Below are 18,615 nucleotides of genomic sequence, written 5' to 3'. Positions count from 1 at the left end.
TCCATTTGTGGGTGATACGCTGGTGCGGATCGGCTTAATACCCAATAACCCATACAGTTCGTTCAGTTTACGTGACATAAACGAGGTGCCTTGGTCAGTCAGAATCTCTTTTGGGATTCCAACTCGGGAGATAACGCGGAAGAGTGCCTTCGCAATACTGTGTGCTGAGATATTGCGAAGAGGCACTGCTTCCGGGTATCGCGTTGCATAGTCCACCAGAACTAATATAAAGCGGTACTCTCATGTTGACCGATCTAATGGCCCATCGAGATCCATCCCAATTCTTTCGAATGGGGTCTCGATTAATGGTAGAGGGCGCAAAGGCGCTTTTGGAATGGCTGCTGGATTTACTAATTGCCATTCGCGGCACACCGTACACCACCTACGGACATCGCCGCGAATCCCTGGACAATAGAACCGGGCCATTATTCAGGCTAGTGTTTTATCCTGCCCCAAGTGTCCAGCCATGGGATTAAAGTGAGCCGGCTGGAATACCAATTCCCGGCGGCTCTTCAGAATTAAAAGCTGCGTGACTCGCTCTTTAGTCTGAGTGTCCTGCGTCACTCGGTATAATCTATCCTTCATAATCACAAAGTAGGGGAAGGATGGGGTGGCGTTTGGCTGGAGCGTTTGACCATTGATTACTCTCACTTGGTCAAACGCATGCCACAGAGTCTCATCTCGCGACTGCTCTAATGGAAAATCCACGAGGGATTCTCCAACAGAGAGAGGAGGAGCCAGTGGCTCCTCACTCTGATGCGGAGCTGACATAGAAGGCTCTGTGACAGCTGCTCCCGCCAACACGACACCGGGACCTCCCCCTGTTAACTGATGGCAGGACCCACTCTTCACTAAATGTGTCATTAAATCCCGAAATCCCGGCCAATCCATCCCCAAAATTAGAGAGTGGGTGAGGCGAGGATTAACCGCCACCTTTACTCTAAATTTTTCCCCTCTGAAAAAAATGTGGACCGACACCAAAGGGTAGCTGTGAACATCCCCGTGCACACACAACACCTTCACCCCCTGTGCTTCCCCCAATGCCTCATCTTGCACCAGGCTTTGGTGGATTGAGGTCTGATTACAGCCGGAATCCACCAACACCTGATATGTATCCCCTTGGATACTCACCAGTATGCGATACGCTCCGGCCCGATCGAGGGCGGCTCCTGGCGCGTCGGGGATCTGAACCACCGCACCCACCTCCATTACCGAGCACTGCTGTTGGAGGTGGCCCGGCTCCCCGCAGCGCCAGCAAACCGGCCCGGGCTTCCTCTCTGCACTAGTGCTCTGGGGCTCACTCACCTGAGGGGGGGGGGGAAGAGACAGACACAGAGGGGAGACATGGGAGGGCACCGCAGGTGCGGCTGGCTGGCTGAGGTGGCGCCGGCCCCCACGGTGGGGGAATGGGGCAAGGAGGAGACACAGGAGGAGGGGAGAGAGAGAGGAGAGAAGAGGTCGTCTGCTGTCCTGCCGTCGGGACAGCCGCCAAATGGTCCTCCGCCAGCTCGATTGCCTGATCCAGCCATTAGTTTTCTTTTGTTTCAGACATGTAAAAGTTTTTACCTTTACCTGACAGGTTTCGATGGTGTAACTTCCATCTTCATCAGAGGGTAACCCGGATGTTGGTGTGTGACGTGCCTTTATAATCCGCTGATTATAAAGGCATGTCACACACTAACATCCGGGTGACCCTCTGATGAAGACGGAAGTTACACCATCGAAACCTGTCAGGTAAAGGTAAAAACTTTTACATGTCTGAAACAAAAGAAAACTAATGATTTGCCTGATCCAGCGACGCCGGGCGGTGGCACTGGACCCACTCTGTGGTTCCCGCTGGTAAGCACGCGACGAACTGTCCCAGTACCACCTGGTCGAGGAGTCCCTCGGCGTCGCAGTTGTCGGCCCCCAACCACTGCCAGCAGACGTCCCGGAGTTGCTGGCCAAACGCGAACGGCCGGCCGACTTCCTCCAAATGCAAAGTGCGGAAGCGCTGACGTTGTTGCTCAGGGGTGCGTCCCACACGCTGGAGGACGGCCCGGCGAAGGTCCGCGTAGGCCAGCCGGCGGTCGGCGGGGAGCTGTAGCGTGGTCAGCTGCGCCTCTCCCGTTAGCAGGGGGAGGAGGCGTGCCGCGCGCTGTTCCACCGGCCACCCTGAGGTCTCTGCTACCTGCTCAAAGAGCTTGAGGAATGCCTCGGGGTCGTCCTGCGGGCTCATCTTCATAAGGGTGAGGGGGGGAAGGGCCCGCGGCGGTGGAGATGGTGGACCCTGCCGACGCGAGGAGGTGACGGAACGCCCGACGATCTTCCTGTTGCACCAGCACCAGGGCCTCGAACCGTTGTTCTTGCTCCTTTCGGAGGGCAAGCAGTGCCTGGTGCTGGCTCTGTTGGGGCGTGGTGAGGGCGTGGATCAGGTCGGCGAAGGTGGAGGACTCCATGGAGCTGTTCTCTTCTGTGCTTGGTCCCGTATTTCAGCACCACTGTGACAGTTTGTGTAGGTGGGTGGAGCACAGAAGGATGGCAGGCCAGAACTGACTTCACAAAACTGGCTTTTATTCAGCTTTTCAGCCTATACGCACTCTCACACACACCCAGACACATGCACGCACACACATCAGTCATCTGGTTGGGGAGAGAGCTCCCTCTGCTCTCGCTCTCTCTCCTTAAATAGGGCGCGGTCACTGGGAAGACACACAAATACATTAATTAATGACAGGTGTAGTGATTCTGCCACTTACCTTCCCTGACTCCGCCCTCCTGTCACAGACCGATGCTTGACCATGCCCCCGCTGCCCCACACATGCATGCACAATGAAAGATCTGGAGAAACACAACAGTTTTTGCAAACCAAAAGCATTTTTATTAAAATGTCAAAACATTTAGCTCAGTTTTATATTCAGTACAGTGAGATAATGTGAGGGCTTGGTGTGAATTAATATAACATATTCTAAAGGGTTCACAAACTTTCAAGCACCACTGTATATCCATCCATCTGCCTATTTATGACAAATCTAGGGTCTGATATGTATGCAGATTTTGTCTTTTCCCAACTCAAAAAGTTGTGAATGAATTTTGATGAACTTTTGAAGAAAGGTGGACCAGGGGCCAAGGAACAATTGATTAGATTTTGATGCAAATCCGAATGTGTCTTGGCGGAGGTCTGCGCTCTACCGAGAGCCCTTCTCATTCTCCTTGTTTTATGTGAAAGAACCTACAACTGTTTACAAACTTGCTCAATCCCCCACCCTCAGGTTCTGTACTTTCGGTTTCATTTCTAACTTCCGGGTTTCGAGTGTGGAAGTGAGCGGTGCGAGCAAATCCAGGAAGGCGGGAGATTGGAGGAGATTTCAGATTTATATCACCAAAACAAATCTTCAGTGATCAACGCCAAAGCACTCAGCCCTGTTCGGGATCAGGAAGGTAGAGTCTGACATTTACATCTTCCAGAGCTGGTGTTTTATTGTCCCTTTAGAATAATGGATGTATTTGAGTAGAGAGCAGGCGGATGAACAGAGACCCAATGGATCCGCTGGATTTTCTCACTGAAGAGGAGATGATGAAGTTTTTTCACTGCAAGAAGACAGAGATCTCTTGTTTGGAGGAACCGCACACCTTCCTCAACCAGCTCTGAGACCACAACCTGGTACCTGACAAGTCAAGTCAAGTTTATTTGTATAGCGCTTTTAACAGTAAACATTGTCGCAAAGCAGCTTTACAGAATTTGAACGACTTAAAACATGAGCTAATTTTGTCCGTAATCTATCCCCAATGAGCAAGCCTGTGGCGACGGTGGCAAGGAAAAACTCCCTCAGACGACATGAGGAAGAAACCTCGAGAGGAACCAGACTCAAAAGGGAACCCATCCTCATTTGGGCAACAACAGACAGCATGACTATAACATTAACAGTTTTAATGTGAAGTAAGTTTTGTTGATGTTATAAACTCTTCATTGATGGAAACTTGAGTGCAAAACTGTTCATGACAACTGCAGTCCTAAAGTTAGCAAGTCAACTGTAGTCTTCAGCCATAAAAGCATTACTGTAAGAGTCCAGAGCATCCTCCAGGTATAACCCTCAACTGTCCTCATGGGGCCGTACTTCACAGGAGCGATGCAATAAAACTCCGACCAGACACAGGGCACCAGGATGGATCAAGCAGGTCCGAGGGGCAGAAGAGGCCAGCATCTCAATCCCAGGACCAACATGTAACTCAGAAGGACAGATGGGGGGGGGGGGGGGGAGAGAGACACAGGTTGTTAGGTATGCCCTAAAAATCACGAGTATTAAGTCTGTGTGGTAGGCTCGCAGAGACGAGAGTCTTGACATCAGGCTTAATACACAACCAGTGGTGTAGTCTACTTTTTTGCAGTGGGTATACTCAGTGCTTGCCATGCAACCCCCCCCCCCCCCCGGGAAAAAAAAAAATACTCTCACACACATTTTATTATATATATATATATATATATATATATATATATATATATATATATATATATATATATACACACACACACACACACACGTGTGTGTTGTGGCTATACTGTTATACTTGTACTCATCCATCTTGTAACTGTCTGATAACCTGAAAGCAACACCTCATGAGCACCATCACTGCCTAATGCATAGTAATATGCATCTTGAAACTGGTTTTGTGTACAGATCTACTGTATGCAAAACAAATGTGGTTTAAATGTACAAAATTTATAAAATTTTGATTCACCGTTCAACTTGAGATAAGTGGGCTTTTCCATTATTGTTTTTTTTATTTTTCATGTATCAAGAAAATTTGACATTGACATGTAAATTAAACACACATCACACAATAATATATTTTAACATATTAAATGCATTTCTTATTTCTTATCTATTCAGCACATCAGCTTAAATGAACAAGAAAACATCCTAAATGTGCTAAAACAAATGTTTGCTTCAAAGAAGAAAAAATTAATTTAATTAACAAATACGCAATGCCCTTCAGTGTGTTAGTCCACAAGCCCTGCAAAAAAGGTCTACAGGACTTTCCAGGTGTTTTTATATTCTGGCATTTGAGGTCTGCATTGCCTCCTTGGTTGTGTTGCAGAGTGATGGCTGAGGACACTTCTGAAAACACTGAAATAGTGTCGTTTGTTTTCGTTTCATGATTTCGCAAGCTTGACTGAATGCTAGATAATGCCGCGTGGTCTGTCATGACTGAATAAGCACTGTTGCTTAGCAACTAGACCCCTTCGCATGTTTGTAAACAAACCGACCGTTGCCAGGATGCGCGCGCAGCCTGGACTCAAACAATGGCGCTGCCCATAGACCGGCATTATGAGCCGTCAGATTATGCAAAACAATTGTCGTTACAAGATCGAGAATGCTACATAAATAAGTTAACTCTAACAAGTGGACATCGCCTACCGGATCCGCATTTAATTAAAGAGTGGACGGACGATGTTAGTAAGTTCCCTGGTATACAATGGCCAGATATATACTCGTACCTTATTGACAAGACTTCAGTGTACACCCACGAAAAACTTCGTGCCTACATCATCCAACATATCCACAATGATAGTGTAAAGAGTGCAGCTAAGAGAAATCAGAGCTGCGTAAAAAGCGAGAGGCAGAGAGCAGAAATGAAACTGAACAGGGCGGGAGCTAGGTTACAGCAGTCAGCGTAAGTTGGCATTTAGAGTGAGGGCACACAATTTTCCCTTTCCATCCTTGCTTTAAAATTGTGATTTTCGGCATACACAAATAATGATGGCACAAAATCTGGACTGCTTGAGTCAAGCGAGACCTCTCCTACAAACAAAACTGCATGCAAAGCTAAGTTAACATGCTAACAATATTCATTACATTGTGTAACTATGACCCAGCTAATCAGACAAACTTTACCAAAGTAATTTGCTACATCAATAAACGAAGACTAGAAAGAATAAAAAAGAAAGATTTAATAAATAGCCTGATCTTACCTGTGATGAAGTGGGCGCTGCAAACCCGCGCATTTTTGATGGTGCTTTCATCCCAGTCTACACGTTTGATGGCTTGTAGCCATAGACGTCGGCGATTTTTTTGAATGGGTGAGATCCTGCTGGAATTCTGAACATTTTAACCCCATCACTGCTACGATTCTGACACCCGACAACACAACAACTAGGCATTTCTTCCAAATATTTCTTCTCGTCTCTACCGTCGCTGAGGTTGCGCGCGCAATTTACTCTTACTTATTAATGACGTTTACTGCGAAGGGGTCTACAGACGGCTGGCTTGACTGACATAGCAACAGTTGCTATGGGGGGCGGAGCTCCCGGAAGGGTCAATTCTGTGCTCTTGGATCAACTCGCAACGCCTTGAGTGCTGAGTCGGCTCTGTCAGCGTCTAATAAATGAAGCCCATAGGATTTGAATTGAATAGGCGCTTGTAGCGCTAAAGCGCGTTTGGTGGACACAGGCATCTAGGAATGGAACTGTGGAACATTCATCTGACAATGTTGACGTTGGTTTGGCCAGTTCAAATAACGAATATATTTTTCGGTAGGCGCATGCGCAAATCACTGAGCTCTTCAGTGAGTATACGGAAATCGTTGAGCTTTTCCAGTGGGCATACGGCGTATACCTGCGTATCACGTAGACTACACCACTGTACACAACAATGGCATGTTAATATGGTTAAAAAATATCATGACCTGCTCTGGCTGGATGCTTGATTGGGTGATGGGAGCACACTCCTCAGCAATAATGAGATGCAGATGGGACCCTTAGGGCTGGCCAAGACAATTCAGTTACATTTCACCGGGTCTGGGACATGCGACAGAATATTTGACGGCCGATTCCCTGCAGGCTACGATAGCCAGTCGAGGTCTCCACCAAAAGATTTCCTGTTGACTCCATGTAACTCAGAGGGACAGATTTTTTTTTTTTTTTTGGGGGGGAGGGGAGGGAAAGAAACACAGGTTGTTAGGTATGCCCAATGTCACCTGAATAAGTAGGAACAGTATACATATTGCACTGAGTACAAGCAGGGACTCCGGCAACTAACTATGACAGCATAATTAAATGGGGAGAGCCAGAAGGTAACACAGGCATGAGGGAGCCCCGGGACATAAAGCAGCCAGCCACTACACCATCAACAAACTCGAGTGAGCAAGCGAGTGGGGACTGACAGCATTCATACATCCCAGTTTACCAAAACACCATGTCTGAGGACCCTCTAGATCTACACCTTTACCTCATAAACACCATTAACAAAAGGCTTGACTAAACAGATATGTTTTCAGCCTAGACTTAAATGCTGAGACTGTGTCTGATTCCCGAACATTACTTGGAAGGCTGTTCCATAACTGTGCAGCTTTGTACGAAAAGGCTCTGCCCCCTGATGTAGCCTTCACTATACGAGGTACCAGCAGATAGCCTGCACCTTTTGATCCAAGTAGGCGTGGCGGGTCATAGAGGAGCAGAAGTTCATTCAGGTACTGTGGTGCGAGACCATTCAGTGCTTTAAAGGTCAATAGTAGTATTTTATAAATCAATATGAAATTTGATTGGGAGCCAATGCAGTGTGGATAAGACAGGCGTGATGTGGTCATATTTTCTAGTTCTAGTAAGGACTCTTGCTGCTGCATTTTGAACTAACTGGAGCTTGTTTATGCACTTATTGGAACATCCAGACAGTAAGGCATTACAATAATCCAACCTGGAGGTAACGAAAGCATGGACTAGTTTTTCCGCGTCATGTAATAACATTAAATTTCTTATCTTTGCAATATTTCTGAGATGAAAGAAAGCTATCTGGGTGATGTTATTAATGGGAGTTTCGAATGAAAGCCTGGGGTCAATAATCACTCCGAGGTCTTTTACTGCTGCACGTGAAGAAACAGAAAGGCCATCCAGAGTCACTGTGTAATCAGAAAACTTACTTCTAGCTGTATGTGGTCCTAGTACAAGTACTTCAGTCTTGTCAGAGTTAAGCAGAAGGAAATTCATAAGCATCCAGTGTCTAATGTCCTTTACACATTCCTCAATTCTATTAAGCTGGTGTCTCTCATCAGGTTTTGCAGAGACGTACAACTGTGTGTCATCAGCATAACAGTGGAAACTAATACAACGTTTACGAACAATATCACCCAGAGGTAACATATATAGAGAAAAAAGCAGTGGACCCAAGACAGAACCTTGTGGAACACCAAACTTTACCTCAGTACATCTAGAAATATCACCATTTATATCAACATACTGATAACGATCAGTTAAATAAGATCTGAGCCAGGAGAGGGCCGTTCCCTTAACTCCCACAACATTTTCTAGTCTATCCAGAAGAATGGAATGATCAAATGGTATCAAATGCTGCACTAAGGTCAAGCAACACAAGCAGCAAGACACAGCCCTGATCAGACGCCAACAGTAGGTCATTTACTACTTTAACCAGTGCTGTCTCTGTGCTATGATGAGGTCTAAATCCTGACTGATACATTTCATAGATGTTATTCCTATGTAAATATAAGCATAACTGCTGTGCCACAGCTTTTTCAAGGATCTTGGAGATAAAGGGGAGGTTTGATACTGGCCAATAATTGGGCAGCTGACAGGTATCAAGGTCAGGTTTTTTAATCAGGGGTTTGATAACTGCTAGTTTAAAGGATTTGGGTACATAGCCAATCATAAGAGAAGAATTTATTATTTTTAGAAGCGGTTCAGTTACTTCAGGTATTATCTGTTTGAATAGACATGTAGGTAAGGGATCTAGTATGCAAGTTGAGGCTTTTGATGCCGAGATTAATGAAAGTAATTCAGTTTCTTTAAGGGGAGTAAAACATTCTAACTGATGATCTGATACAGTTATATAGTTAACTACAAGGTCACTTTCATTGTCTGACCTTAAATTAGTAGTTTGAATTTTTTGTCGGATATTCTCAATTGTCATTAAAAAATTCATGAAGTCGTTGCTACTACATACTACAGGTGTGCATGTGTCTATAGTGGACTTATTCCTGGTTAATTTTGCTACAGTATTAAATAGGAATCTAGGATTATTTTTGTTATCTTCTATTAGGGAGGAGAGATACAGTATGTTGATCTCGCAGCACTAAGAGCTTTTCTATACTTCAGGAAGCTCTCCTTCCACACTAATTTGAACACTACCAATTTTGTTTGACGCCATTTACGTTCCAATTTTCGAGTGGTCTGTTTTAATGTGCGAGTGTTATCATTATACCAGGGTGCTAATTTTTTGTCTCTGACCATTTTCCTTTTTAGAGGAGCTACATTATCTAAGGTATGGCGGAATGTTGACTCTAAGCATTCAGTTGCCTGATCAAGTTCTGCAGGGGCTGACAGTGACCCAGTCAAAGTTGACAACTCTGGGAGATCATCCACAAAGCTCTGTGCAGTAGTTGACGTGAATGTACGTTTAATACAGTAACGTGGTGAGGTGCATATATTATTACTCAGACATAGTTTGAATGAGATGAGATAATGATCTGAGAACTTCAGACTGTGGAAGTATGACTATATTGTCTACGTTTAATCTGAATGTTGGTATTAGATCAAGGGTGTGACCACCATTATGGGTCAGTCATATGACATTCTGATTAATCCCTACTGAATCTAAGATGGACACAAACACTGTTTTTAAAGGGTCTTCTGGGTTATCAAAGTGAATATTAAAATCTCCGACAACTAAAGCTTTGTCTAAGGAAATAAGCAGATGTGAGATAAAATCTGCAAATTCAGAAAGAAACTCAGAATATGGCCCCAGGGGCCTGTAAATAATAAGCAATGGAATTAACTGGGTAGACTTATTTTTCGAGGCTACATACATTATTTGAGTATGAAGAACTTCAAATGTATTAAATTTAAAACCAGGTTTTTGTGTTACACCTAGATAATCATTATAAATAACCGCAATGCCTCCTCCTCTGCCAGTTTGACGAGGCTGGTGTATATAACTTTATCCAGGAGGACTCGCTTCATTTAATGTTATATATTCATTTGGCTTAATCCATGTTTCAGTTAAACAAAGTACATTAAACTCCTGATCAGTAATGAGTTCATTAACCATTAGCGCTTTAGATGTATGAGATCTAATATTTAATAGCCCCACCTTTAGATCAAAGGTGCTGGCAGCAGCTGTACAGTCAGTATGATCAATTTTATATTGATTAGGTTACTGGAACAAACACTCTGAAAATTTCTACCTTTTTGTTTACAAGCTCTACCAGGCAAGAGCTGCTCTATACTACACATGATCATGAGCCTTTTTTACCTTCCACCTGAAAGAAGGGAATTGATGATTAGTGTCTGAAACACATCTGTAGTCTATTTTGTATGTATTATGTTGCACATTAATGTTTAATCAGTGCATTTACTGTGCCAATATAATATGTAAGTGTGATGTGATTTTTATGTCGCAAACGAGTCGACTCTTTGAAACGAATCATTTGAGTGACCGCTGAGATCCGACTCATTCCTTTCTTTCTCTTGTTGTCGATCTAAGCAGAGTAAGTGTTCAATACACAGTTCGAGCTGAAACCTGACAACAGCAGATCAACCACGGGACATAATATCGCAAACTTTTTGGCTAAGGCAGAAATGACAATGAATCATTTGACAGCCAAAAGAGTCGGCTCTTATTGGTGATTTGAGTCAAATAACCCGACTCACTGAAATTTCCTGGTTGTTCATGACCAATCTCTAGCCAAAGGGTAAAAAAACTGGGATACATTATTTGTAGCAGCCCTCGGAAGGAAAAGCAGATGGAGTCTCGAAACGGGTGCATTCACATTTATTTCGTCGTTCCTTCAGCACCATGAAACTAAAATTTAATAACAAAATGTACATATTTCACAAACAAGAAGACTAGTCCAGTAATAAAAATAAAAGAATCTGTGTACAAGCACAATTCCTACACCTTCACAATTCACATCACCATAATTACGTTTACCAATAAGCAAAGCCTACATACATTACAAAACATTCATAGTCACGTGTCCTCAATAGCGACACTCATGGTTCACACATTTCACTAATTATCTTAACAAAAAAAAAAAAAAAACAGACATTGCATACCTCGCTCCACTTTCCAAGGGTGCAAACTAGCAGTCCATTCGGCAATCCATTAACACTCCGTGTTGCCACATGTAAACACTTCAACTCAGAATTCCAACTTTGTCGAGGCATAAAAAAAAACGCTTCTAAAACTTAGACAAAGGTGAATTCACGCCATGTATATGTGCTGTGCGCTGCATGTTCAAAGTCAGACCAAAAACGCCAATCTACTTTCATAAAATGTCTACCATATTAGAGCTGTTGTCTGCGCATGCGCATCATCCAAGGGATTTCAAAATAAAAGGTCGCAGAACATAAGCGGTCACTTACACTCCCACCAAATCATGTTATGGTGAATGAAGTGCAAACGAATATAAATCACCCATGATTTCTAGGCATAGAGCACATCTTAAATTCTTACATACAAGAAAAATAAATAAATAAATAAATAAATAAATAAATGTATAATGCATATGGTGTGGATGGAAACTGTTTACTAAGCTTCAAGTAGTAAGACTAATTTTTGGATAGGCCGTTCAACAATTGAAGTTTTAAACGTGTAGGGTCCTTTCTCTATCAGATTTCGATCTCCAACTTGCACCTTGACACGACGAACCAGCCCATCAGCTCCTTTTGTGACGTCAACCACACGTCCAAGATGCCACTCATTCCTAGGGAGCATATCCTCCTTAATAATGACCAAGTCATTTATCCTTAAATTCCTCCAGGGTGCATACCACTTCTGTCTCAAGGAAACATTCTGGAGATATTCTCTCCTCCACCTACTCCAGAACTGCTCAACAAGGTATTGTACCCTACGCCACCTTTTTGCAGCATACAAGTCCTCCCTCACAAACTTTCCAGGTGGTGGCGAGGCAATTTTGGACTTCTTCAAAACAAGGTGATTTGGAGTCAAGGGCTCCAATGAATAGGGATCATTAATTCCCTCAACACTTAAAGGTCGACTGTTTTACAATAGCCATTGCTTCATAGAACAGTGTTCTGAGAGATGAGTCATCTAATCTCCCTGAGCATTGAGCAACAGTAACATTTAACACATTCCGGATTGTACGGATTTGGCGCTCCCAAATGACCCCTGCATGACTAGCAGAAGGAGCATTGAATATGAATTCACATTGCTTATCTGCCAGGAAAACTTCCAGTGCCTTTATATCGCATTGCTTAAGGGCTTCTTTGAGCTCATTTTTAGCGCCAACAAAATTTGTGCCTTGGTCACAATGCAGCTGACTGACAGCTCCTCTCAGACTGACAAAACATCTTAGGGCATTGATAAGACAGTCCGTAGACATGTCTTCCAACATTTCAATGTGGACTGCACGTGAACACAAACATGTAAGAATGAGCCCATATCGCTTGTACTCCTTTCGACCCCTTTTAACTATAAATGGGCCAAAGCAGTCCATCCCACAAAATGTAAAGGGGGCTGAAACTTGGCAGCGTTCTTTGGGGAGATCGGCCATCTTTTGTTCCTCTACAGGTCACCTAAGCTTTCGATATTTTACACATTTGTGAACAAAGTTGGCTACAGTCTTACTCCCACCTTGAACCCAAAAGCCATTATTTCGCAGCTCCATCAATGTTTGATTACGCCCCTGGTGGCAGATCTGGGTATGATAATAAGCTATTATCAACAATGTAATATGGCTGTCCTTTGGGAGAATGATGGGGTGCTTTAGCTCTTGACTCAGTGCTGCCTCTTTCAGTCTCCCACCAACACGAAGTAGACCTGTTTCTAGAAAAGGGTCCAGGCAAAACAGAGAACTTGAACTTGGAAGACTCGTGCCATTACAACGCGTTTGGAGGACCTTCATCTCTGATGCGAAGGCTTATTGTTGGGCCATTTCAATCACGATCTCTGCAACTCTCTTCCGTTCTTCAACAAACACACAGTCAGCATATGATGGAGTTTCTTTGGATCCCATTCTCTTAATCCTTGCAATCACTTTGATGAGCTTTGTCCAGGAGGAAAACCGATCCAAATGTCTTAAGATATCACTTGTTTTACTAACTTGAGTAGCAAATACCTGAACTACTCTGACCTCTGGATCTCTGACAAGCAATTCAATTAAGGCCTTAGGGGGTAGCATCACATCCTTTCCCCACAAAAATTTGGGTCCACATAGCCAGTTAGATGACATGATTTCCTCTGTGCTGACACCCCTTGAGGCAAGGTCAGCCGGATTTTGTGTTGTATCAACATAGTGCCATTGATTTGGATCTGTGCTACTCCTTTTCAATTGCACGCGGTTAGCCACAAATACATGAAACCGCCGTGCTTCATTAGAGATATACGCCAACACCACCTGAGAGTCAGTCCAAAAGAATTCTTCATCAATTTTCATTTGCAATTCAGTTCTTAACATGATACTCATTCTAGCAGCAGTAACAGCCGCTGACAACTCCAATCTTGGAATACTTAAAATTTTCACTGGGGCGACTCTTGCCTTTGCCATTACAAGGCTACAATGGATCTCTCCCTTGTTGTCTGTGTATCTTAGGTAGGAACATGCCACATATCCTGTACTGCTAGCATCCGCAAAGTGGTGCAGCTCAATCCTGACAATTTTCCCAAGGTTATGCGAGACATTACATCGGGGTATAGTGATGTCCTTCAACTTTCTTAGTCCATTCTTCCACTCCTCCCACCGTGATTGCAAACTTACAGGAATGGGATCATCCCACCCAACGCCTCGATGACATAGCTCCTGCAGGATGCATTTTCCTTTCATGGTAAATGGAGCTACAAACCCAAGTGGGTCATACAGAGAAGCGACCGCTGACAGGATACCACGGCGAGTTGGAGGGCAGTCTTTGACATCCATACTGAAAGTGAATGTGTCTGTTTCCATGGACCACTGAATCCCAAGTATATGTCCTTCTGATATAATACCTGGATTAAGACTGAGAGGATCAGTAGTTTCTGCTCTTTCTGATGCAGCTACACAGGTAAGTACTTGTCTTCGGTTTGAATTGAACTTATGCAAACACAAACCTGCGCTCCTACAAAGTTGCTGTGCCCCGACAATCAATTCTTTAGCCTCTTCCTCTGTTGGAACACTAATCAACCCGTCATCCACATAAAAATTGTTCTCTATAAAGGCTGATGCTAGAGGATATTCCATCTTATGTTGTTGTGCCAGATACCAGAGTCCATAATTAGCACACCCAGGTGAGGAGGCAGCACCAAAAAGGTGGACTGTCATTCTATATTCCTGAGGTTCTGCATTCAATTGACCTCCCTCCCACCAAAGGAACTTCAAGTAATTACGGTGTTCTGTAAAGTTATCCTACCTCTTGAATTTGTCCTACCAAGCCTACTGCGCATGCGCGAAGCCTACTGCGCATGCGCAGAACACATGATGTCATATCTTGGAATTTGGACCGAGTTTTGTCCTACCGATCAGCTGGGCTGATAGAAAATCGGTGAGTATTTCACGCATTTGCCGATTTTTATGTTTTGTGCATATTGGTCGAGTCTTTGGCCGAGTCAAATAATTTGTAATGACTTGTTTTGAAGAATAAAATGGTCTGTATGAGAACTTGCTAATTCTGTCACGCAGTGGGCACTGTGCAGTCAAAGTTATGATGGGGCATCGTTTCGTTTGTTTATAAATACTGTATTTTATACATTTCTGAATTGCAAATATGCCTACATTGTAATTATTGAATATAGCTTATTTGGTTGAGTAAATCAAACAATTTGAATGTAATATTAAAAAAAAAAATACCTCAGATTAGCCTAGATAGCTATGTAGCTAGCTAGAACAGTAAGATTAGTCACACAGATAGCCTACTAGGTACAGGTTCAGATTTCTCTATACAATATAGAATATGCAGTATGCTTTATTATTTTGTAGCCTACTTTGCACATTTACAATTAGTTATATGGCAGTATTTTTTTTAATTATTTTTTGTGTGTGTTTGAGAGTTTTATAATGAATTCCATGAGGTTTATTCTATTCTGATACAAGCACACCTTTCATATTATATATTCTATTTATAATCCCTTCAGGTGTTGAATTACATTTCTATACATTTATATATTCTATTTATCTATTTACATTCTATTCTATTTGTAGTATATTTATAAGTATATTTATAAATTCTATATCCAGGTATCGAGTTACATTTCTATATATTTATAAATTCTACAGTATATACCAACACATACTCCCAACACACCTTTTTTGTGACTATACCATATTACATTTACAACTGTCTTTGTAGATACAGTATGGAAAGGAAGTATAATCAAATTCACCAACTGCTTTCTGCGGGGTCATACCCCAAAGAGTTTGACAAGTCAAAACATCAAAATCTAAGGAGGTACAGTATGCCTCCAAATTCACATTGAGAGGTCAGTAATTTCCTTACAATCTTAATAAATGTGATATGTTGTGCAATGCATTAGTAACAAATTTAAGGGTAGGTCTTGTATTTACAATTCTTATCATTTTAATGTAGATGGAGAACTGTTTTTTGGAGACAGGAGAGCTGTGCAACAGAGGGAGGAGGCGAGGAACCTCTTTGTTGAGTTTCATGCCTCCCCAATGGGAGGCCATACTGGTCTGCACAAAACAAGACAGGCCATGTGTGCCAGGTACTACTGGCATGGAATGTCACTAGACATTGAGAAATGGGTATGTATTACTGTATGTAATGAAATGGCATGCAGTTATTAGGACTGTGGGTGCAGCAAGCACTAATTGTCCTGTATGTCTTGAAGACCCAGGAATGTGACCAATGTCAAAGAGTCGGCAAGCCACTTGCAGCAGTGACACCACTGCAGTGTATTAAGGTAATAAAGTGGCAATGTATATACTATATTAATTTGTCCATGTGCATATTACAATAAGGAATGCATACCACAGTTATTTTATTTCATTATCAGGTGTCTACTGTATGGGAGCTCATGGGCATTGACCTGACTGGTCCACTGCCTGAGACAGCAGCAGGATATCATTATATATTAACCCCCACTGACTATTTTTCGAAGTGGGTAGAGGCATACCCACTGAGGACTAAGTCAGCTGTAGAGGTTGCAGAGAACCTCTGCAAAATAATATATCGGCATGGCTGCCCTGCTAGGATCCTGTCAGACCAAGGCAGAGAATTTGTAAATGAAGTAAGTCTTTGGAAATTGACTTTACTCTTTCATGTGTAATCGGGGTCATCCTATGCTAGTTGGATGGGTTGCAGTCAACACTCCAGTTCGGCATGTGAGGCACAGTACGATACCACTGAGCTAAAGGTACAGATGCATAGCTCAGCGCTGCCAAGGCTATGAGGCTTCGGGAGGGAGGTTTACGAACATTCTACCACCGAACTCTGCTAGTTGGCATCTTTACACTTGCAGAGCCTCTATTATAAGCTTGTTGTCACCAAATTGGTCATGACCAAGTCTTAATCAGTTTATTAAAACCATCGGTAATGTCATATCAATTATGTTATGACATTATGACATAGTTGAATTGTTTCACAAACAATGAATCGTTGGCGATCCCATCTGCACCATCTGCTTATGTTGTGTCAACAAATAGTCTGCCACGCATATTTTTGTCTGAGTTACTCACTAATTAGTTTTGTTTGTCTTTCAAAGCTGAATACAAGACTGTGTGATCTTCTGAACATACAAAGATCAGTAACAGCAGCATACCACCCACAAACAAATGGTCTTGATGAGAAGACTAATGACAACATTAAAAGGTATGTGGTATAAAAATGGCATTTCTCTGTCACCTTTCTTTATGTCACCGTCACCTTTATGTCAGCTTTCAAAACGACTTATGTACTGTATTTTGTGCTGTATTGTGATGCATTTAGAGCCCTGAGAAAACTTGTGAACGACCAGCAGACCAACTGGGACACCTTTTTAGATGCAACATTGTTTTCTTTGAGATCCAAGGTGCACACAACAACAAAGCACAGCCCATTTAGGCTTATGTATGGAAGGGAGGCGCGCTTCCCATCCGAAGTTCCTGCCACGCTGCCGGTGAGTTTTCACAATACCGTCACTAACATGGAATTAAATGTTGCTGTTATATTGTGCCTCACATGCAATTTGAAGTATTTTTTTTTTAATTATGTACTTTCATATATTCCCTCAAGTTAGAGAAAGTAATGTAAGTAGTGACAACATGCATCAGCTTTTCCATTTTATAACTGTTAGACAATTATAGCTTTCAATGATCACACTGCCCGAGGAGTCTGGTTACTCAGACTTCAATGTCTCAAGAGACCAGGCTCACCACCACATCCATCAGTCTGCGAAAGAGAGCATGGAAAGAGAGCAGGAGAAACAGATAGGTGCATATGCCAAAAAAAATACAAAAGAAGTACAAAGGCATGCAGTACAAGGTAGGGGATGAAATTCTGCTACTGAATGGGAGAAAGCGTGGGAGGAAAGGTGGAAGACTCCAGCCAGACTTCTCAGGCCCATACAGAATAGAGAATATCTTCGGGAAACGGGTCACTCTGTCATCGAATGGCAAAATGCTCCTCACAAAGTACAGTACAGACCATATTAAGCCATATCGGAGGCCAGAAAAGATAGGGAAGACAGACTTTGTGCAGACAGACAGACAAGCATAAGAAAGACCACCAAGACCATCGGTCATTCAATTTGCCAAGAGAGCAGAGACCGCCATTGACCCTCCACCTCCAGCACACTATCTCTACCGCTTCCACCTCCACTACGCTCAGCACACATGAGAAAGGTGGACTTCTAAACAAGTATTTGTTCTTGACCGTTTGGTCATCTGTTGCCAGTTTGGCCATTATATTAGGTTTGCTTGTAATAGGTGGTGTATGTTTAACCTTTAAGGGTGAATGTTAGGAGGATGCAGAATATTCTTCCACATTGATAGGCTATAACAGGTAATTCAAATGGGCCCCATCAGAATGTGCTTTCAAGTTGATATACAGGTAGGCCTACAATAGGATGCTTTTCATTAAAAAAAAATACCCTTAAAAGGTTAATGACCTATTCAGTTTTGGCCCGTTGGCCTTGAGTTCAGTATTGGCCCATTGGCCTTGAGTTCCTTTTTGGACCACGCAGTGGTGTTTCACCATGTCCATACAAAACACTGTTGATGTCACTAACTTAAATCATACCTTTCCTATAGCACAAATACTGTTGGATGAGAGTTGTGTGGAGGCAGTGATCGGCCCGTACAAGTTGTACACAGAGTCGTTCAAATCCCTGCAGAACCCTACAGGGTGGCTGACAGAGGAGGTAAAAGTTGTTTTTGCTTTAAGTACTAGTTGCCAATAACAGTGCTTTACACAGTACTGAAATGTACTAACATTGCTTTGTTCAAATTTTTTAGGTGATTGATGCATACCTACACAGCCTCAACTCAAAACACAAGGCAAGTAAGAATTGAGTATTCTGTTATCATACATATATATACACACTTTACTGTAAATGTTGATGCCACATGAAGTGCACCACCCTAAGTGGTCATAATGTGTGTTCGCATCTGTCATGATTGGTTCATAACTAAAGCTCAGTCAGTGACCCTTTGCTCAGTGATGCAATGGCAGAAATATAATTATATATTTGCTTTGAA

The 18,615-nt window shown here is 42.9% G+C and overlaps 1 protein-coding gene across 1 annotated transcript in view; it reads left to right on the top strand.

Moving 5' to 3' along the window:
* The window catches only part of LOC132870659 (protein NLRC5-like), a 254,164-nt gene that overhangs the window by 117,499 nt on the left and 118,050 nt on the right, over nt 1–18,615 (top strand). The gene's annotated exons all lie outside the window — the stretch shown is intronic.

The sequence above is a fragment of the Neoarius graeffei genome, chromosome 22 (genome assembly GCF_027579695.1).
Source record: "Neoarius graeffei isolate fNeoGra1 chromosome 22, fNeoGra1.pri, whole genome shotgun sequence".
Classification (NCBI taxonomy): Eukaryota; Metazoa; Chordata; class Actinopteri; order Siluriformes; family Ariidae; genus Neoarius; species Neoarius graeffei.
The sequence above is the reverse complement of the archived record's forward strand: the minus strand, read 5'-3'. Positions and strand labels throughout refer to the sequence as shown.